Consider the following 23,334-nt stretch of genomic DNA (forward strand, 5'->3'; position numbering starts at 1 on the left):
AGCGACCACATATTGGGACACAAAGCTAACCACAACTAATGTAGCAGAAATAATTTCTATGCAAGTAACTTCCCTGACCACAATGGTATGAAACTGGAAATCAACCACAGGGAAAGAAATTTGAAAAAAAACCTACCCCATGGAGACTAAACATGCTACTACAAAACCGATGGGTCAATGAGGACATCAAGAAGGAAATTAAAAACTACCTCGAGACAAACGACAATGAAGACACAACTTCTCAGAATTTATGGGACACTGCAAAAGCAGTGCTCAGAGGGAAAGTCATAGCAATACAGGCCTTCCTCAGAAAAGAAGAACGATCTCAAACTGACAACTTAACCCACCACCTAAATGAATTAGAAAAAGAAAAACAAAAAAGACCTGAAGTCAGCAGAAGGAAGGAAATCAAGAAGATCAAAGAGGAAATCAATGAACTAGGCATTCAAAAAACAACACAGAATAATTAATAAAACCAAGAGCTGGTTCTCTGAAAAGGTAAACAAAATGGACAAACTTCTAGTTAGACTCACTGAGGAGAGGAGAGAAAGAACCCAAATAAACAAAATTAGCAATGAAAAAGGAGAAATCACAACGGATTCTGCAGAAATACAAAATACCACGAGAGAATACTATGAACAACGATATGCCAACAAATTGGACAATCTGGAAGAAATGGACAACTTTCTAGAATCTTACAGCCTGCCAAAACTGAATCCAGAAGAATCAGACCAATTGAACAGACCAATCACTAGAAATGAAATTGAATACATCATAAAAACACACCCTACAAATAAAAGCCCAGGACCAGATGGCTTCACAGGCAAGTTCTACCCAACATATGAAGAGGATATGGTGCCCATCCTCCTTAAACAATTTCAAAAGGTTGAGGAAGAAAGAACACCTCCAAAGACATTCTGTGATGCCACCATCACCCTAATTCCAAAACCAGACAAAGATACCTCCAAAAAAGAAAACTATCAGCCAATATCTTTGATGCACATAGACACAAAAATTCTCAACAAAATCTTAGCCAACTGAATCCAGAAACATATAAAAAAGATCATACACCACGACCAGGTGGGGTTCATCCCAGGTGCACAAGGATGGTTCCACATTCGAAAATCACTCAACATCAGACACCACATTAATCAAAGAAAAGTCAAAAACCACATGATCATCTCAACAGATGCAGAAGAAGCATTTGACAAAGTCCAATATCCATTCATGAGCAAAATTCTCGCCAAAGTGGGTATAGAGGGAACATGCCTGAACATAATCAAAGCCACTGATGACAAACCCACAGAAAATATAATACTGAATGGGGAAAATCTGAAAGCCTTTGCACTCAAATCTGCAACAACACAGGGATACCCACTCTCACCACTGCATTTCAACATAGTTCTGGAAGTCCTAGCCACAGCAATCAGACAAACGAAGAAATAAAAGGCATCCAAATAGGAAAAGAGGAGATAGAGCTGTCACTGTATGCAGATAACAAGATACTATACACAGAAAACCCTAAGGACTCACCCCAAAATGACTTCAACTGGCTAACAAATTCAGAAAAGTAGCAGGATATGAGATAACATTCAGAAATCAGTCACATTTCTGTATACCAAAAAGGAGATGCTAGAAAAGGAATACAAAAATACAATACCTTTTAGGATTGCCCCTCAAAAATCAAATACCTGGACACACCTGACCAAGGAGGTGAAGGACTTATATGCTGAGCACTATACAACATTCATCAAATAAATTAACGACGAAGTAAGGAAACGGAAAGATATTCCATGTGCCTGAATTAGAAAAATTGATATTGTAAAAATGGCCATACTACCCAAAGCAATCCACAGATTCAAGGCAATCCCTAGCAAATCAACCAGGACATTTTCCACAGAACTAAAACAAACCATCCAAAAATTCATATGGAACCACCAAAGACCCAGAACTGCGAAAGCAATCCTGAGAAACAAAATCCAAGCAGGGGGCATAACTCTCCCAGACTTCAAGCAATATTACAAAGACACAGTCATCAAGACAGTGTAGTACTGGTACCAAAACAGACAGACTGACCAATGGAACAGAACAAAGAACCAAGAAATAAACCCTGACACCTATGGTCAATTAATCTTGGACAAAGGAGGCAAGAGCATAAAATGGGAAAAAGAAAGTCTACTCAGCAAGCATTGCTGGGAAACCTGGGCAGCCACATGCAAAGCAATGGAACTAGAACACACCCTCTCACCTTGCACCAAAATAAACTCAAAAGGGCTGACAGCCTTAAATAGAAGACAAGACACCATTCAACTCCTGGAAGAGAACATAGGCAAAACACTCTCTGACAGCAACCTCATGAATATTTTCTCAGGTCAGTCTCCCAAGGCAACAGAAATAAGAGAAAAAATAAACCAATGGGACCTCATCAAACTGACAAGCTTTTGCACAGCAAAGGAAACCAAAAGCAAACCAAAAAGTCAACTTACAGAATGGGAGAAAGTAGTTTCAGATGATGCAACAGACAATGGCTTAGTCTCTAGAATATACAAGCACCTTATACAACTCAACAGCAAAAAAGCCAAACACCCAGTGGAAAAATGGGCAAAAGACCTGAATAGACATTTCTCCAAGGAAGATGTACAGATGGCCAACAGGCACATGAAAAAATGCTCCACATCCCTGATGAGTAGAGAAATGCAAACCAAAACTACCATGAGATACTGCCTCACACCAGTCGAATGGCCATCATTCATAAGTCCACAAAGAACAAGTGCTGGAGGGGGTGTGGAGAAAAGGAACCCTCCTGCACTATTTGAGGGAATGGAAGCTGTTACAGCCACTATGGAAAACAGTATGGAGATACCTTAGAAATCTATACACAGAACTACCATATGACCCAGAAGTCCCACTCTTGGAATATATCCAGACAAAACTTTCCTGAAAAAAACACATGCACCGCATGTTCATTGCAGCACTGTTCACAGTAGCCAAGAGATGGAAACAACCCAAATGTCTACTGACAGGTGATTGGATGAGGAAGACATGGTATATATACACAATGGAATACTACTCAGCCATAAAAAGGAATGACATAATGCCATTAGCAGCAACATGGATGGAACTAGGGACTCCCGTCCTGAGTGAAATAAGTCAGAAAGAGAAAGACAAATACCATATGGTATCACTATGACTGGCATCTAATATACAGTACAAATGAAGCTCTCCACAGAAAAGAAAAATCATGGACTTGGAGAATAGACTTGTGGCTGCCTGGGAAAAGAGAAAGGGTGTGGAAGCGATTGGGAGCATGGGGTTATTGGATGCAAACTATTGCTCTTGGATGGATTTACAGTGAGATCCTGCTGTGTAGCAGAGAACTATGTCTAGATACTTAACATTACAACACAACAATGGGAGGAAAAATGTGTATACATGTATGTGTAAATTGGTCCCCATGCTGTACAGAGAAAAAGAATTTAGAAAAAGTAAAAGTTTGTACACATGAAACTAATGGAATGTTGTAAACAAGATGTACATCATTAAAAAAATAAATCTTGAAAAATGCAAAAACAAACATAAAAAACCAACCAAACCAACAAAAAGAATGAAATTTCCTAGGTTTCTCGGAGCAACAACAGATCAGCTGCCCAGCACAATCCCACCAAAGTTCTCCGCCAGACAACCCATCCCTTCATCAGCACCAACCTCTCTCCCACATCCCTAAAGACCCAACAGTCGGGGGCTTGAAAATGCACAGCCACAATGCAACCCAGATGCTGTGTGGGTCCCAGCTCTGACTCTGGGGGAACCCAAGGCTTTCACAAGCCACTGTTCCCTCGAGCCTTTGTAACACATGGCCACCCAAGCAGGATTCGCATTCCCTCCGATGCTGAAAGTTACCTGGGTCCCCGGCCTGCCATGACCCATCTTGGAGTCAAGAGCCCAGGGCCCAGCCAACAACCCCAACCCACGGGCTGCTTGCTCTGGGGGCTGCCCAACAAGCCAAAACTCTGTGCCTGCACCTGTGGCCTCTGAGCTCCACCTGGGCCACCATGCCTCTGGTGCCCTCCTGTGGACATCTGCTCTAACAGCACCTCTCAGGATTTCCCCTGGCTCAGGCTCAGCTGGTGCCTGGGCTCCATGGGCCTTGGCCATATGCTGGTGGGATTGCCTTGATGTACCAGAAGTGGTATTCCAGTCGGCTCTTACTCTCACAGAGGCTTTCAGAGCCTGAGGCCAAACGATACCAGGACACTGGGCTCCAGCGCCCAGGTTGCGAGATCCACCAGCTCAGTACAACCTTCCTCCTTGTTGAGATACTCGTGCCCTTAGCTGTTAGCCCTGTCAGGGTGCATATATGCACCGATGGACATTTCCATCATTGTGTAACTGTATTCCCTCATTTGAAGCCGTGAGACGAAGCCTGAATCTTTTCTTCTGGCTCATGTCTCTTGCCCCTTTCCCTTGTCTTGGTACCAAGGAACATGCCTGAGATGTCTGCCCATCGCTGGTTCTCAGCCACAGAGGATACCAAACCAAACCCAGCACAGTGACAAAGACAGATCTGTCACCCAGGGAGCCAGGAGGGATCTCCTGAGACCATTCTGTGATCCATTGCCTGCCCTTAATGCACACGATCGGCCTTCCATCAGGTCTTCATGCCCTGTGTGTCGAGAGAAAGAATGCGGCTCCCATGGACCAAGGATGGAGAGGCAGGAGCCCTCCTCAGAGAAATGCAGAGGCATGAGCGCCACTGCTCCACACGAAACCGCATCTGACCCCCTCCCAGCACAACCCACAGGCACCCGATTCGGACCCCAAAGCCCAGGTCAGCCTCGGGGTTCCATGTGACTACTCAGCCCTGACCCAAACTAACTCGAGAAAAACCTCGAAGGCCCAGAGAAAGGGGGCAAGAGTCCTAAGTAGAGCTTTCCTGAACCCAGAGAGATAAAGGCCACCAGCCCAGACAGAAATTGATCACCAGCATGCATGAGGAGTTACGTGCATAAAATGCCTCTGAAGGACGACGACCAACCTCTCCAAATGGCCACCGCTGGGAAGTCTACCAAGACCAATCCTGGAGATGGGGTGGAGAGGTGGGTGCCTTCCTTCCACCTACCATGTGCCTGGGTGGGTGGCTCCATGGAGACAACCACGATGGGCAGCAGATCAGGTACCTCTGAACAATCCATCTCGAACCACCTTGGACCCAGCCTCCACGCTTCACCATACATCCCCCAAAACATGTCCTTTGAAAGCCATTAGGTGGCCCTCTCTGTGCCTAGCAGCACACTTCCCAACAGCCAAGACATGGCAACGAGCTCAAGGCCCATCGCCAGAGGAATGGATTAGGAAGAGTGGTCCCTGTACACAAGGAATACTGTTCAGCCCTAGAATAGAACCTCCCCAAAATCTCCTTACAGCCAAGGATGGAATGCGAACGTTCTCAAACTGAGGGAGACAAGTCGGAAGAGAAAGACACATCCTTGCATACCCATCCGATGAATCGGGAGTCTACTGATGGCATCCATGTGCTTTCTCCACCAAGGAAATGCATGGACTGGAAACCAGGCTGGTGGTGGCCTGATTGGAGGGGGAGGGTGTGGGAAGGCCTGGACCTGTGGGGTAAGAGATGCAAATGCGTGCATGTGCAGAAGCAGTGAGGTCCGCTGTCTACACAGGGAACAGATCTGGTCCTGTTTTGGAGCAACATGGAGGCTACTGTGAGAAGAATAACTGATTGATGTATGACTGGATGGCGTTGCCATGAAAGAGAAAAGGAGCCCTCTGAATCAGCTCTACAGGAAATAAAAAAATGATTCAAAACAAAGCAACACACAGCATTCCCAGCTCAGCATTCCAGAGAGTTTGGGTCTAGCCTCCCGCTCTCGAGAAAGTGGCAAACAATCCTACTCCAGAAGATTTAGGAGGCCACATCAAGCGTTAGGAGGGGCGATTATGTTTATGAACAGCCCAATATCCTGGGTGGGATGACACAGAGACTGGAAAATAACTGATTCACAGAGACTCACCTACAGGAGTGAGAGCTCGGAGACACATCAAACTCCCAGTGTGGGAATTGGCACTGGGAGGAAGAGCCCTGGACCATCTGGCATTGAGGCCAGTGGGGCTTTGCGCAGGAGCCAAAGGGAATGGAACCCATTAAAAGGCAAAAGATGGGGGTCAAGGGCAAGCAAGTCTCCAAGATCAGTCAAACTGATGAGTGGAGGACCCTGGAACAGGGTGAAGTGGCTTGTTGTGAGGGAAGGACATGGAGCAAAGCTCTTGGAATATCAGCAGCTTGCCTTTCTCTGAGGTGGTTCTGGGAAACTCTGGCCCAACCATCAGCGCGAGAAGCCCGCCCAACAACATCGGTGGGATCACAGCCTGCCATCGGAACAGGCTACCTAAAGCCCCTGAGTAACAGCTGCTGCAATTCATCCAGAGACAAAGCTCCACCCACCAGAGGGACAGGAATCAGCTCCACCTACCAGTGAGCAGGCATCAGCCTCCCATCAGGAAGCCTACAGCAAGCCCCCATACCAACTTCAGCCACAAGGGGGAAGACACCAGAAGGAAGAGGGGCTACAACTCATTATCTATAAAAAGGTCACCACACCAAAACCTGAAAAAAAAACAAACTGTAAATGAGGGAGAAAGAAAAAAAAAAACCAGAAGATCACAAGTGATCAGGAGATTCTAGGCTCAGAAAAACTTAGCTTGATGCTGAAGGATGCAAGACGTTGGAAATGAAGTGGAGCAAAGAGATAACTTACAGAAACACTGAGCAAAGAGATAGAGATAATACTAAACAAGAAGAGAGCAACAAAAATCAGAAATAAAAATTCCTAGAAGCAGCTACAGCAGAATAAGGGGGCAGAAGAACAAATAAGCAGGTGGAGGAGAGATGAGTAGAAATTCAGATGCGAAGGAAAAGAGAAAAAAGATTGAAAAATGAGGAGAGTCTCAGAGACTCTGGGACAACATTCAATCAACCAACATCCATATTATAGGGGTGCAGAAAGGAGGAGAAAGAGGAAGGGGACGAAAAACATCCAAGAGATAATAGCCAAAACTTCATAACATGAGGAAGAACACTCACGAATCCGAAGCACAAAATACATATAAAGTAAACCCAAGGAGGAATACCCTGAACATTATTAAAAACTGGCAAAATTAAAGCCAAAGAGAAAATTGCAGAAAGCAGGGAAAAGACACAAATACCTACAAGACCAATAAGGTTATCAGAGATTAGAGAAACTCGCAGGACAGAAGGGATGGCATATATCTTAACATATGAAGGAAAAAAACTCCAAGCAGAAGACTTACCCAGAAAGGCTCTCATTGGATTTGAAGGAGAATAAAGCTTTCACATAAGCAAAAGCTGAGAGAATTCAGTACCACGAACCAGCTTTACGACAAATACTAAAGGAACTTCTCTAGACAGAAAAGGCAAGGCCGGCAACAGGAAACAAATACGACAAATGAAAAGCCTCCCGGTAGAGGTATATATACAGTAAACATATGCAACATCCATGCACAATTAGCGCCACCAAATCAGAAATCGTCGGAAGAGGTGGGGACACATGCAGGACACTGGAGATGCACTTGCAATTAAGACACCAACAACTTAAAACAATCTCATATATACAAGAGAGACTCTTACATCAAAACTGCAGAAGAACTCCAAACCGAACATCTCCAATGATACACACAAATAAGAAAAAACCAACTCAAATACAACTCCAAAGATAGTCATCAGACAGAAGAGGAGAGAACCAGAGAGAAGGGAAGAAAAAAGAGCAACAAAAAAATCCAAAGCAATTAATAAAATGGCAATAAGAACATACATGTCAATAATTACTTCAATGTCAATAGACTAAACGCCCCAACCAAAGACACAGACTGGCTGAATGGATACAAAAACAAGACCCATAATAGGCTGTTTCAAAAGACCCATTACTCTAGCACACACAAATTGAAGGGAGAGGTGAAGAAAAGTATGGATGGGATCAAAAGAAAGCTGAGTAGAATACTCACATCAGAAAAAATAGACTTTAAAAAAGAATTTTTAAGGACAAGGAAGTCACACCTAATGATAAAGGATCAAGCCAAGAAAGATACAATTTAAATATCTAGCACCCAACAGAGGTTCACACAATATAATAAGGAAATCTAACAACCTAAAAGGAAAATCGACAATAACATATAGTGGGGACTTTAACACCCATTACAGCAATGAAAGATCACCAGACAGAAAATCCATAAAAAACACGCCCTGAATGATCATTACACCAGAGGACTCAATAGATATTTATAACATTCCATCCCAAAGCAGCAGAATACACATCTTCTTCAAGTGCACATGGAACATTCTCTAAGATTGGATCACATGCTGTATGACTGGGCTAAAAATCCAACCTTGGTAGCTTTAAGAAGCTGAAATCATATCAAGCATCTTTTCCTACCACAATGCTATATGGCTGGACAATCAACAACAAAAATAAATCTGCAAAACACACAAACACGTGAGATGAAACAACAAGCTACTCAACAACCAATGCATCACTGAAGAAATCAAAAGAGCAACAACAACAAAAAGACAAAAGACAAAAACAAAAAACAAAAACAAACAAAAAAAAAGAGTTCCCGTCGTGGCGCAGTGGTTAACAAATCCGACTAGAACCATTGAGGTTGCGGGTTCGGTCCCTGCCCTTGCTTAGTGGTGTTAACGATCCGCGTTTGCCGTGAGCTGTGGTGTAGGTTGCAGACGCGGCTCGGATCCCGCGTTGCTGTGGCTCTAAAAAAAAAAAAAAAAAAAAAAAAAAAAAAATGAAAAAACCTAGAAAAAAATGACAACAAAGATACGACACTTCAAAAAAAAACCTATGGGATGCGCAAGCCTTCTAAGAGGAAGTTTATAGCAATACAAGCCCACCTCAGGAAACAAGAAAACGCTCAAAGAAACAAGCTAACTTTACATCTAAAGCAATCCATTACCATTGCATCTAAAGCAGCTCGAGAGAGAAGAACACACAAGACCTAAAGGTAGTAGAAGGAAATAAATTATAAAGATCAGAGCAGAAATCAATGAAATAGAAACAAACAAAACCTCAGAAAAGATCAACAAAACAAAAAGCTGGTTCTTTGAAAAGATCAACCAAAATTGATAACCTAGCCAGACTTCTCAAAAAAAAGAGAGAGGATCAAATCAATAAAACTAGGAATTAAAAAGGAGAAGTTACAACAATATCACAGAAATACAAAGGGTCATAAGAGACTACTATATGCAACTTAATGCCAATAAAATGGAAAACCAAAAAAATGGACAAATTCTTCAAATCATACAAACTTCCAAGATAAACCAAGATGAAATAGAAAAGATGAATGGACGCCATACAAGAACTGAAATTGAACTGTGGTTAAAAAATTTCCAGCAAACAAAAGTCCAGGCCCCACATGGTTCACAGCGAATTTATAAATATTTAGAGAAGAGCTAAACACCTCTCCTTCTGAAACTATCCAAAAAAATCGCATAGGAAAGGGACACTCCAAACTCATTCTATGAGGCCACCATCACCCTGATAACAAACCAGAAAAACATACCAAAAAAAAAAAAAAAAGAAAACTACAGGCCAATTGAACGATGAACATCGATGCAAAAATCTCAACAAAATCCTAGCAAACCACATCCAACAATCCATTAAAACGATTGTAACAGCATGACCAAAGTGGGATTTATCCCAGGGATGCAAGCGGTCTTCAATATCTGCAAATCCATCAGTGGGGATACACCACATTCACAAATTGGAGAAGAAAAACCATATGGGGTCCTCAACAATAGACGCAGAAGAAAGCCTTTGACAAAATCCAACACCCATTTCTCATAAAAAAACCCCTTCAGAAAGGGGGCATAACGGGAACCCACGTCAACATCATAAAGGGCCATATATGGCAAACCCAGAGCAACATCATTCTCAATGCTGGAAAAGCTGAAAGAATTTCCCACTGAGATCAAGGACAAGAAAAGGATGTCAGCTCTCACCACTACTCTTCAACATAGTTTTGGAAAGTCCTAGCCACAGCAATCAGAGAAGCAAAAGAGATGAAAGGACTCCAACATTGGAAAGGAAGAAAGCCAAACTCTCACTATCTGCAGGATGACATGATACATACCAGAGAATCCTAAAGACTCTACCAGAAAACTGTTAGAGCTCATCCATGAATTTGGCAAAGTCGCAGGATACAAATTAATCACAGAAATCAACGGCATTTCTATATACTAACAATGAAAGATCAGAAAGAGAAATTAGAGAAGCAATCCATTTACCATTGCATCCAAAATAATAAATTCCTAGGAGTAAACCTACCCAAAGAGACAGAAGACCTGTACTCTGAAAACTACAAGACACAGATGAAGGAAGTCAAAAATGACACAAATAGATGGAAAGACATACCATGCTCTTGCACTGGAAGAATCAGTATTACCAAAATGACTATAACTACCTAAGGAAATCTACAGATTCAATGCAATCCCTGTCAAAATTACAAATGACACTTTCCACAGAACTTGAACAAGATTATTTTGAAGTTTGTTTGGAAGCACAAAAGTGCCAGAATAGCCAAAGACATCCTGAAAAAGAAGAATGGAGCTGGAGGAATCAGGCTCCTGGACTTCAGACTCTACTACAAAGCAACAGTCATCAAAACCATATGGTCCTGGCACAAAGAACAGAAATAGAGATCAGTGGAACAGGATAGAAAGCCCAGAATTCAACTCGCACACCTACAGCCAACTCATCTAGGACAAAGTAGGCAGGAATATGTAATTGGGAAAAGACAGTCTGTTCAATAAATGGTGCTGGGAAAACTGGACAGCCACATGGAAAGAATGAAATTAGAACACTCCCTAACACCAGACACAAAAATAAACTCCAATGGATTAAAGACCTAGATATAAAACCAGATACTTTGAAACTCTTAGAGTAAAACATAGGCCAAAACACGCTCTGTCATAAACGACAGCAACATCCACTCAGATGCACCTCTTTAGAGTTATTACGGTAAAAACAGAAATAAACAAAAGTGGACCTAATCAAACTTAAGAGTTTCTGCCAGCAAAGGAAACCCTAAACAAGATGAAAAGGCAACCCACAGAATGGGAGAAAATATTTGCCAATGAAGCGACTGACGACGGATTCATCTCCAAAATTTAGAAACACCTTATACCAGCCAGAATGGCCACCATCAAAAAGACTACCAACAGTAAGTGCTGGAGAGGGTCTGGAGAGAAGGGAACCCTAGTACACTGTTGGTGGGATTGTACATTGGTATAACCACTGTAGAAACAGTATGGAGATGCTCAGAACACTAAACGTAGAAACACATTTGATCCAGAATTCCCACTCCTGGGCATCTACCCAGAGAAAACCATGACTCACAAAGACACACGTCCTCCAATGTTCATTGCAGCACTCTTCTCAATAGCCAAGATTGGAAACAACTCAATGTCCATCGACAGAGGAGTGGATCAAGAAGATGTGGTCCATATACACAATGGAATATTACTCAGCCATTAAAAGAATGAAATACCATAATTTTTAGGCAACATGGATGGACCTAGAAATTATTATTCTAAGGGAAGTCAGCCATACAAAGAGACACCAACATCAAATGCTTTCACTGACATGTGGACTCTGAACAAAGGACAGACTGAACTTCTATGCAGAACAGATGCTGACTCCAAGACTTTGAAAAACTTCTGGTCTCCAAAAGGAGACAGTTTGGGGGTAGGGGTTGTGCTGGGTTCGCGGGATGGAAATCTTATAAAATGGATCGTGATGATTATTGTACAGCTACAAATGTAATAAATTCATTGGGTAATAATAACAAAGAAAGAAAATAAGAGGCAAAGGGACTCTGCAGATCCTGACACAATTCCAAACCCCGGGACATCCAACCAGAAGGCCTGACCCCGGAGGTGAGAACTTATTTCTACATTCACGTCTTCTTATTTTGGTTGTCCTTAATAACCTCCTTATTTCCCTGCACCCTTTGGTGGCATGCAGATGCTCTCTGGCCAGGAATTGGCTCCATGCCACTGCTGTCCAACCCTGGGCTCCTGCTTAACCCCTGTGCCACCAGAGATATCACGTCATGAGAGCTTGAGGATTGGCTTACTGATAAGGCCCTCAGCTACTCTGTGGGAAGGGATCTCTGTGATGATGGACCTCTTTCTCCATGGAGCCCCTTTTCTCCATATCCAGGCTTAGTGATGAAGTGGATAGGGTGCCCCTGCCCCCCTGGGATGTTGTCTAGTCAGGGTTGCATCTCGCAGTGCAGCTCTTCCCAGACAACAGCTGTGATGGAAAGAGGCTCTTCCACCGGGCAGCCAACGGAGAACTCCTGGAGACCTTTCTGGATGATACCAATCAACCCTGCTTCATTCATCAGACCTGGTTTCCCTCAGGCCTCCATAGCCTGGCACCAAACTGGGAAGAGCGGCTCATCTCAAAACTCAAGAAAGAGATAGAAGGCAAGATGGTGGAAGGGTAGGGGGACGTGCTCACCCTCTCCCACAAACACAACAACAACAACAATCTGTATCTTAAATGATCACACAGAACAGAAACTAAACACTGGCAGAAGAACTTAAACCTCCAGCAATGGAAAGAATCTCGTGACATAACTGGGGAAAACAAGAGAAAAGGGGAGAGTGAGAGAAGGGAATCAGGACCAGATGGGCGCTCCCGTAAGGGAACTGTGAAGGAGAAAGGGAACCCACACCCTGGAAAGTCACCTAATCGACGGAAAGTTCAACTGAGTTAGAAGGAACTCCAGATGCAAAGAGGAGCACAGCACTAGGTCTGAGATCTGAAAAGCAGAGTGAGAGCCGAACAGATCATCTGAACTACTGACACAGTCACCCAAAACTGAGACGCTGGGGTGGGAACTGGGCATGGAGACCTAGGCTCCGGAGATTAGTCCCTGGAAGCGGGCTGGGGTTGGCAGTGTGGAGACAGCCCGGGGACTAGGAAGCAGTGCATTACACTTGAAGGGAGCAATACACTAAGGGCTGGGGAGTGGAAAGTCCCAACAGAGGGAACCTGGGAGAAGAGCTGGACCTGCACGAGAAACAAGGCGCCAGTGTTGGGGAAGGGAGAGGAGGAGGGGTGGACCACCATAGAACACTCCTTGGCCACCAGCTAGCAGAGAGCAGTGCTTCCCAGTACATCCCCCTCCCCTCCCCCACATGCATCTGCACTGAAGCTGTGTGCCATCCAGGTAGGCTGGCCTCACCACTTGTGGGAAACCAACGACCTCTGGGGATTTCCCTGGCCTGGTCTGCTCACCCTCTGGAGGGGCTACCCCCCCACGGAGCAGTGCTCCCTGGAAGAGCTCTGTGGTCCGGAATCACCAGGGCAAGCTCTGCCTGCCGTGGGAAGTCTACCTCCATCGTGGGGAAGTCCTGCCTGTTCTGGCTGCCCTGGGGAAGTCCTCTTTTGTCTCCTGCCAGCCCAGCTATCTTCTCTCTCCCTCAGGAGAGCGACACTCCCATGGAGCAGCTGCAGAGCACCGCCCGCCCCCTGGAAGAGCTCTGCAGCCCAGAAGTGCTGGGGAAGCCCTGCCTGGCCACAGAAAGTCTGCCTCCATCGTGGTGAGGACCTGCCAGTCCTGCCTGCCCTTCAGAAATGCCGCTCTGCCTCAAAGAAGATCAGCCAACACTGGCAACCCTCGGGAAACACTCCACAGCAGTGCCAAGGAAAACCCTGCCTGGCCATGGGGAGTGCACTTCCACCAGGAAAAAGAAAGTAACAAGCAAGATGAATAAACTCAGAAACCATTCCCAGGGGAACCAACAGGAGAACCCACCTAAAGCAGTCACCAATGAAACAGCTCTGCAGTCTGACAGATGTGGACTTCAAAAGGGAGACAGTGAAAATACTGAAGGAATTAAGACAGGATATGAACAGGAATGCAGATGCCCCCAGAAAGGAACTAGAAAATATAAGGAGGAGCCAAGAAAATCTAGAAAATTCATTGGCTGAGATACAAACTGAGCTAAGTCCATTAAAAACAAGAATGAATAATGAAGAACTAATTAGTGATGTGGAAGATAGAATAACGGAAATCACCCAAACAGGACAGCAGACAGAAAACCAAAGGAAAAACCATGAAAGCAATATAAGAGACCTATGGGATGATATAAAGTGGGCCAATCTATGCATAATAGGAATTCCAGAAGGAGTGAAAAAAGATAAGGGGATGGAAAATATATTTGAAGAAATTGTCTCTGGAAACTCCCCAAATCTAAAGGATCTGATTTCAAGATACAGGAAGCACAGAGGGCCCCAAACAAGGTGAACCCAAACAGACCCACACCAAGACACATTATAATAAAATGGCAAAAGTTCATGATAAAGAGAGGATCCTAAAGGCATCAAGAGAAAAGCAAAGTGTCACTTATAAGGGCACCCCCATAAGGCTATCAGCTGATTTCTCTACAGAAACTCTACAGCCCAGGAGGGAATGGCAAGAGATATTTAAAGCAGTGAAAGGAAAAATATGCAATCTAGAAGACTCTATCCAGCAAGAATATCATGTAAAATAGAAGGGGAAATAAAATTTTTTTCGATGAACAAAAGTGAAAAGAGTGCAGCATTACAAAACCCATTCTAAAAGAATATTGAACGGACTTCTCATCAAAAAAAAAAAAGAGGAAGAACTGGGATGGAGGAAACCACAATCAGAGAGCAGTCACTCAAATAAGCCAGCATACACATCTAATCATGAAGATGTTTAAAACAAAACAAAATTAAAAAGAAAAAAGAGACATCAAAATCATAACATGAGGGCCAGGGAAGTAAGGAAATAGATTCTTTTTTAACTTTCTTTTTTAAATTTTATTATGGTAATGAAATGCTTGAACCTACAGGACTACCAGGCTAAAACACACAATTATAGGAAGGAGTGAACATACTTTAAAAACAGGGCAAGCACAAATCAAAACAAACATTACATTCACAAAAAAGCAATACTCAAGCACAAAATAATTGGAGATCATCCAACCACAAAAAGAAAGAAGAAAAGAGAAACACAGGATCCACTGGAAATTGAGGTTTAAAATGGCAATAAATAATCATCTATCAATTATCACCTTAAATGTCAATGGACTGAATGCTCTGATCAAAACACAGAGGGGCTGAGTGGATAAAAAGGCAAAACCCTTCAATCTGCTGCCCACAAGACACTCACCTTAGGACAAAGGACACATATAGATTGAAAGTGAGGGGGTAGGGGAAAATATTTCATGCCAATGGACGTGACAGGAAAGCAGCAGTTGCAGTACTCACATCAGATGAAATAGACGTTAAAATGAAGGCTATAAAGAAAGACGAAGAAGGACACTATGTAATGATTAAAGGATCCATTCAAGAAGAGGATGTTACTATTGTCAACATATATGCCCGACATACAGGAGCACCCAGATACATACAACAAACATTAACAGACATAAGGGGAGAAATTGATGGGAACACAATCATAGTAAGAGACTTTAACACCCCACTCACATCAAGGGACAGATCCTCTAGACAGAAAACCAATAAAGCAACAGAGATCCTAAAGGACACAATAGGAAAAGTAGAATCAATTGACATCTTCAGGACATTACATCCAAAAAAATCAGAATACACATTCTTCACAAACGCACATGGAACATTCTCAAGTAGCGACCACATATTGGGACACAAAGCTAACCACAACTAATGTAGCAGAAATAATTTCTATGCAAGTAACTTCCCTGACCACAATGGTATGAAACTGGAAATCAACCACAGGGAAAGAAATTTGAAAAAAAACCTACCCCATGGAGACTAAACATGCTACTACAAAACCGATGGGTCAATGAGGACATCAAGAAGGAAATTAAAAACTACCTCGAGACAAACGACAATGAAGACACAACTTCTCAGAATTTATGGGACACTGCAAAAGCAGTGCTCAGAGGGAAAGTCATAGCAATACAGGCCTTCCTCAGAAAAGAAGAACGATCTCAAACTGACAACTTAACCCACCACCTAAATGAATTAGAAAAAGAAAAACAAAAAAGACCTGAAGTCAGCAGAAGGAAGGAAATCAAGAAGATCAAAGAGGAAATCAATGAACTAGGCATTCAAAAAACAACACAGAATAATTAATAAAACCAAGAGCTGGTTCTCTGAAAAGGTAAACAAAATGGACAAACTTCTAGTTAGACTCACTGAGGAGAGGAGAGAAAGAACCCAAATAAACAAAATTAGCAATGAAAAAGGAGAAATCACAACGGATTCTGCAGAAATACAAAATACCACGAGAGAATACTATGAACAACGATATGCCAACAAATTGGACAATCTGGAAGAAATGGACAACTTTCTAGAATCTTACAGCCTGCCAAAACTGAATCCAGAAGAATCAGACCAATTGAACAGACCAATCACTAGAAATGAAATTGAATACATCATAAAAACACACCCTACAAATAAAAGCCCAGGACCAGATGGCTTCACAGGCAAGTTCTACCCAACATATGAAGAGGATATGGTGCCCATCCTCCTTAAACAATTTCAAAAGGTTGAGGAAGAAAGAACACCTCCAAAGACATTCTGTGATGCCACCATCACCCTAATTCCAAAACCAGACAAAGATACCTCCAAAAAAGAAAACTATCAGCCAATATCTTTGATGCACATAGACACAAAAATTCTCAACAAAATCTTAGCCAACTGAATCCAGAAACATATAAAAAAGATCATACACCACGACCAGGTGGGGTTCATCCCAGGTGCACAAGGATGGTTCCACATTCGAAAATCACTCAACATCAGACACCACATTAATCAAAGAAAAGTCAAAAACCACATGATCATCTCAACAGATGCAGAAGAAGCATTTGACAAAGTCCAATATCCATTCATGAGCAAAATTCTCGCCAAAGTGGGTATAGAGGGAACATGCCTGAACATAATCAAAGCCACTGATGACAAACCCACAGAAAATATAATACTGAATGGGGAAAATCTGAAAGCCTTTGCACTCAAATCTGCAACAACACAGGGATACCCACTCTCACCACTGCATTTCAACATAGTTCTGGAAGTCCTAGCCACAGCAATCAGACAAACGAAGAAATAAAAGGCATCCAAATAGGAAAAGAGGAGATAGAGCTGTCACTGTATGCAGATAACAAGATACTATACACAGAAAACCCTAAGGACTCACCCCAAAATGACTTCAACTGGCTAACAAATTCAGAAAAGTAGCAGGATATGAGATAACATTCAGAAATCAGTCACATTTCTGTATACCAAAAAGGAGATGCTAGAAAAGGAATACAAAAATACAATACCTTTTAGGATTGCCCCTCAAAAATCAAATACCTGGGACACACCTGACCAAGGAGGTGAAGGACTTATATGCTGAGCACTATACAACATTCATCAAATAAATTAACGACGAAGTAAGGAAACGGAAAGATATTCCATGTGCCTGAATTAGAAAAATTGATATTGTAAAAATGGCCATACTACCCAAAGCAATCCACAGATTCAAGGCAATCCCTAGCAAATCAACCAGGACATTTTCCACAGAACTAAAACAAACCATCCAAAAATTCATATGGAACCACCAAAGACCCAGAACTGCGAAAGCAATCCTGAGAAACAAAATCCAAGCAGGGGGCATAACTCTCCCAGACTTCAAGCAATATTACAAAGACACAGTCATCAAGACAGTGTAGTACTGGTACCAAAACAGACAGACTGACCAATGGAACAGAACAAAGAACCAAGAAATAAACCCTGACACCTATGGTCAATTAATCTTGGACAAAGGAGGCAAGAGCATAAAATGGGAAAAAGAAAGTCTACTCAGCAAGCATTGCTGGGAAACCTGGGCAGCCACATGCAAAGCAATGGAACTAGAACACACCCTCTCACCTTGCACCAAAATAAACTCAAAAGGGCTGACAGCCTTAAATAGAAGACAAGACACCATTCAACTCCTGGAAGAGAACATAGGCAAAACACTCTCTGACAGCAACCTCATGAATATTTTCTCAGGTCAGTCTCCCAAGGCAACAGAAATAAGAGAAAAAATAAACCAATGGGACCTCATCAAACTGACAAGCTTTTGCACAGCAAAGGAAACCAAAAGCAAACCAAAAAGTCAACTTACAGAATGGGAGAAAGTAGTTTCAGATGATGCAACAGACAATGGCTTAGTCTCTAGAATATACAAGCACCTTATACAACTCAACAGCAAAAAAGCCAAACACCCAGTGGAAAAATGGGCAAAAGACCTGAATAGACATTTCTCCAAGGAAGATGTACAGATGGCCAACAGGCACATGAAAAAATGCTCCACATCCCTGATGAGTAGAGAAATGCAAACCAAAACTACCATGAGATACTGCCTCACACCAGTCTGAATGGCCATCATTCATAAGTCCACAAAGAACAAGTGCTGGAGGGGGTGTGGAGAAAAGGGAACCCTCCTGCACTATTTGAGGGAATGGAAGCTGTTACAGCCACTATGGAAAACAGTATGGAGATACCTTAGAAATCTATACACAGAACTACCATATGACCCAGAAGTCCCACTCTTGGGAATATATCCAGACAAAACTTTCCTGAAAAAAACACATGCACCGCATGTTCATTGCAGCACTGTTCACAGTAGCCAAGAGATGGAAACAACCCAAATGTCTACTGACAGGTGATTGGATGAGGAAGACATGGTATATATACACAATGGAATACTACTCAGCCATAAAAAGGAATGACATAATGCCATTAGCAGCAACATGGATGGAACTAGGGACTCCCGTCCTGAGTGAAATAAGTCAGAAAGAGAAAGACAAATACCATATGGTATCACCTATGACTGGCATCTAATATACAGTACAAATGAAGCTCTCCACAGAAAAGAAAATCATGGACTTGGAGAATAGACTTGTGGCTGCCTGGGAAAAGAGAAAGGGTGTGGAAGCGATTGGGAGCATGGGGTTATTGGATGCAAACTATTGCTCTTGGATGGATTTACAGTGAGATCCTGCTGTGTAGCAGAGAACTATGTCTAGATACTTAACATTACAACACAACAATGGGAGGAAAAATGTGTATACATGTATGTGTAAATTGGTCCCCATGCTGTACAGAGAAAAAAAGAATTTTAGAAAAAGTAAAAGTTTGTACACATGAAACTAATGGAATGTTGTAAACAAGATGTACATCATTAAAAAAATAAATCTTGAAAAATGCAAAAACAAAACATAAAAAAACCAACCAAACCAACAAAAAGAATGAAATTTCCTAGGTTTCTCGGAGCAACAACAGATCAGCTGCCCAGCACAATCCCACCAAAGTTCTCCGCCAGACAACCCATCCCTTCATCAGCACCAACCTCTCTCCCACATCCCTAAAGACCCAACAGTCGGGGGCTTGAAAATGCACAGCCCACAATGCAACCCAGATGCTGTGTGGGTCCCAGCTCCTGACTCTGGGGGAACCCAAGGCTTTCACAAGCCCACTGTTCCCTCGAGCCTTTGTAACACATGGCCACCCAAGCAGGATTCGCATCTCCCTCCGATGCTGAAAGTGTACCTGGGTCCCCGGCCTGCCATGACCCATCTTGGAGTCAAGAGGCCCAGGGGCCCAGCCAACAACCCCAACCCACGGGCTGCTTGCTCTGGGGGCTGCCCAACAAGCCAAACTCTGTGCCTGCACCTGTGGCCTCTGAGCTCCACCTGGGGCCACCATGGCCTCTGGTGCCCTCCTGTGGACATCTGCTCTAACAGCACCTCTCAGGATTTCCCCCTGGCTCAGGCTCAGCTGGTGCCTGGGGCTCCATGGGCCTTGGCCCATATGCTGGTGGGATTGCCTTGATGTACCCAGAAGTGGTATTCCAGTCGGGCTCTTACTCTCACAGAGGCTTTCAGAGCCCTGAGGCCAAACGATACCAGGACACTGGGCTCCAGCGCCCAGGTTGCGAGATCCACCAGCTCAGTACAACCTTCCTCCTTGTTGAGATACTCGTGCCCTTAGCTGTTTAGCCCTGTCAGGGTGCATATATGCACCGATGGACATTTCCATCATTGTGTAACTGTTATTCCCTCATTTGGAAGCCGTGAGACGAAGCCTTGAATCTTTTCTTTCTGGCTCATGTCTCTTGCCCTCTTTCCCTTGTCTTTGGTACCCAAGGAACATGCCTGAGATGTCTGCCCATCGCTGGTTCTCAGGCCACAGAGGATACCAAACCAAACCCAGCACAGTGACAAAGACAGATCTGTCACCCAGGGAGCCAGGAGGGATCTCCTGGAGACCATTCTGTAGATCCATCTGCCTGCCTTAATGCACACGACTCGGCCTTCCATCAGGTCTTCATGCCCTGTGTGTCGAGAGAAAGGAATGCGGCTCCCATGGACCCAAGGGGATGGAGAGGCAGGAGCCCTCCTCAGAGAAAATGCAGAGGCATGAGCGCCACTGCTCCACACGAAACCAGCATCTGACCCCCTCCCAGGCACAACCCACAGGCACCCGATTCGGACCCCAAAGCCCAGGTCAGCCTGGGGGTTCCATGTGACTAGCTCAGCCCCTGACCCAAACTAACTCGAGAAAAACCTCGAAGGCCCAGAGAAAGGGGGCAAGAGTCCTAAGTAGAGCTTTCCTGAACCCAGAGAGATAAAGGGCCACCAGCCCCAGACAGAAATTGATCACCAGCATGCATGAGGAGTTACGTGCATAAAAATGCCTCTGAAGGACGACGACCAACCTCTCCAAATGGCCACCGCTGGGAAGTCTACCAAGACCAAATCCTGGAGATGGGGTGGAGAGGTGGGTGCCTTCCTTCCCACCTACCATGTGCCTGGGTGGGTGGCTCCATGGAGACAACCACGATGGGCAGCAGGATCAGGTACCTCTGAACAATCCATCTCGAACCACCTTGGACCCAGCCCTCCCACGCTTCACCATACATCCCCCCAAAAACATGTCCTTTGAAAGCCATTAGGTGGCCCTCTCTGTGCCTAGCAGCACACTTCCCAACAGCCAAGACATGGCAACGAGCTCAAGGGCCATCGCCAGAGGAATGGATTAGGAAGAGGTGGTCCCTGTACACAAGGGAATACTGTTCAGCCCTAGAATAGAACCCCTCCCCAAAATCTCCTTACAGCCAAAGGGATGGAATGCGAGACGTTTCTCAAACTGAGGGAGACAAGTCTGGAAGAGAAAGACACATCCTTTGGCATACCCATCCGATGAATCGGGAGTCTACTGATGGGCATCCATGTGGCTTTCTCCACCAAGGAAATGCATGGACTGGAAACCAGGCTGGTGGTGGCCTGATTGGAGGGGGAGGGTGTGGGAAGGCCTGGGACCTGTGGGGTAAGAGATGCAAATGCGTGCATGTGCAGAAGCAGTGAGGTCCCGCTGTCTACCACAGGGAACAGGATCTGGTCCCTGTTTTTGGCAGCAACATGGAGGCTACTGTGAGAAGAATAACTGTATTGATGTATGACTGGATGGCGTTGCCATGAAAGAGAAAAGGAGCCCTCTGAATCAGCTCTACAGGAAATAAAAAAATGATTCAAAAACAAAGCAACACACAGCATTCCCAGCTCAGCATTCCAGAGAGTTTGGGTCTAGCCTCCCGCCTCTCGAGAAAAGTGGCAAACAATCCTACTCCAGAAGATTTTAGGAGGCCACATCAAGCGTTAGGAGGGGCGATTATGTTATATGAACAGCCCCAATATTCCTGGGTGGGATGACACAGAGACTGGAAAATAACTGATTCACAGAGACTCACCTACAGGAGTGAGAGCTCGGAGACACACATCAAACTCCCACGTGTGGGAATTTGGCACTGGGAGGAAGAGCCCCTGGACCATCTGGCATTGAAGGCCAGTGGGGCTTCTGCGCAGGAGCTCCACCAAACTGGGGGAAGTGGAGACCCCATTCTTAAAAGGTGCACACAGATGTTCATGGGCACTGGGTCCAAGGGCAAAGCAAAGTCTCCACAGGATCCAGGTCAAACCTGATTGAAGTTCTTGGAGGACCTCCTGGGAAACAGGGGTGAATGTGGCTTGTTGTGAGGGAAGGACATGGGAAGCAAAGCTCTTGGGAATATTCAGCAGCTTGCCTTTCTCTGGAGGTGGCCATTCTGGGAAACTCTGGCCCCAACCATCAGCGCTGAGAAGCCCCAGCCCAAACAACAATCCAGGTGGGATCACAGCCCTGCCCATCAGGAAACAGGCTACCTAAAGCCCCCTGAAGTAAACAGCTGCCTGCAATTCCATCCAGAGACAAAGCTCCACCCACCAGAGGGACAGGAATCAGCTCCACCTACCAGTGAGCAGGCATCAGCCCCTCCCATCAGGAAGCCTACAGCAAGCCCCCATACCAACTTCAGCCACAAGGGGGAAGACACCAGAAGGAAGAGGGGCTACAACTCTATTATCTATAAAAAGGTCACCACACCAAAAACCTGGAAAAATGAAAAGACAGAACTGTACCTCAGATGAGGGAGAAAGAAAAAAAAAACCAGAAGATCAGCTAAGTGATCAGGAGATTCTCAGGCTCCAGGAAAAAGACTTTAGGCTATTGATGCTGAAGGTGATGCAAGACGTTGGAAATGAAGTGGAGGCAAAGATGGATAACTTACAGGAAACACTGAGCAAAGAGATAGAAGACGTAATACTTAAACAAGAAGAGATGCAAACTACAATCACGGAAATAAAAAATTCCTAGAAGCAGCTAACAGCAGAATACAGGGGGCAGAAGAACAAATAAGCAAGGTGGAGGAGAGATGAGTAGAAATTTCAGATGCAGAAGAGAAAAGAGAAAAAAGATTGAAAACAAATGAGGAGAGTCTCAGAGAACTCTGGGACAACATTCAATGCACCAACATCCATATTATAGGGGTGCCAGAAGGAGGAGAGAGAGAGAAGGGGACAGAAAAAACATTCCAAGAGATAATAGCCCAAAACTTCCATAACATGAGGAGAGAACCACTCACGCAAATCCAGGAAGCACAACAAGTACTATATAAAGTAAACCCAAGGAGGAATACCCTGAACCACTTATTAAACAAACTGGCCAAAATTAAAGCCAAAGAGAAAATCTTGAAAGAAGCCAGGGAAAAGACACAAATAACATACAAGGGAACCCCAATAAGGTTATCAGCAGATTTTTCAGCAGAAACTCTGCAGGACAGAAGGGAGTGGCATGATATACTTAACATGATGAAGGGGAAAAAACTCCAAGCAGGAAGACTTTACCCAGAAAGGCTCTCATTTGG

Source organism: Sus scrofa, chromosome X (assembly GCF_000003025.6).
Source record: "Sus scrofa isolate TJ Tabasco breed Duroc chromosome X, Sscrofa11.1, whole genome shotgun sequence".
Lineage (NCBI taxonomy): Eukaryota > Metazoa > Chordata > Mammalia > Artiodactyla > Suidae > Sus > Sus scrofa.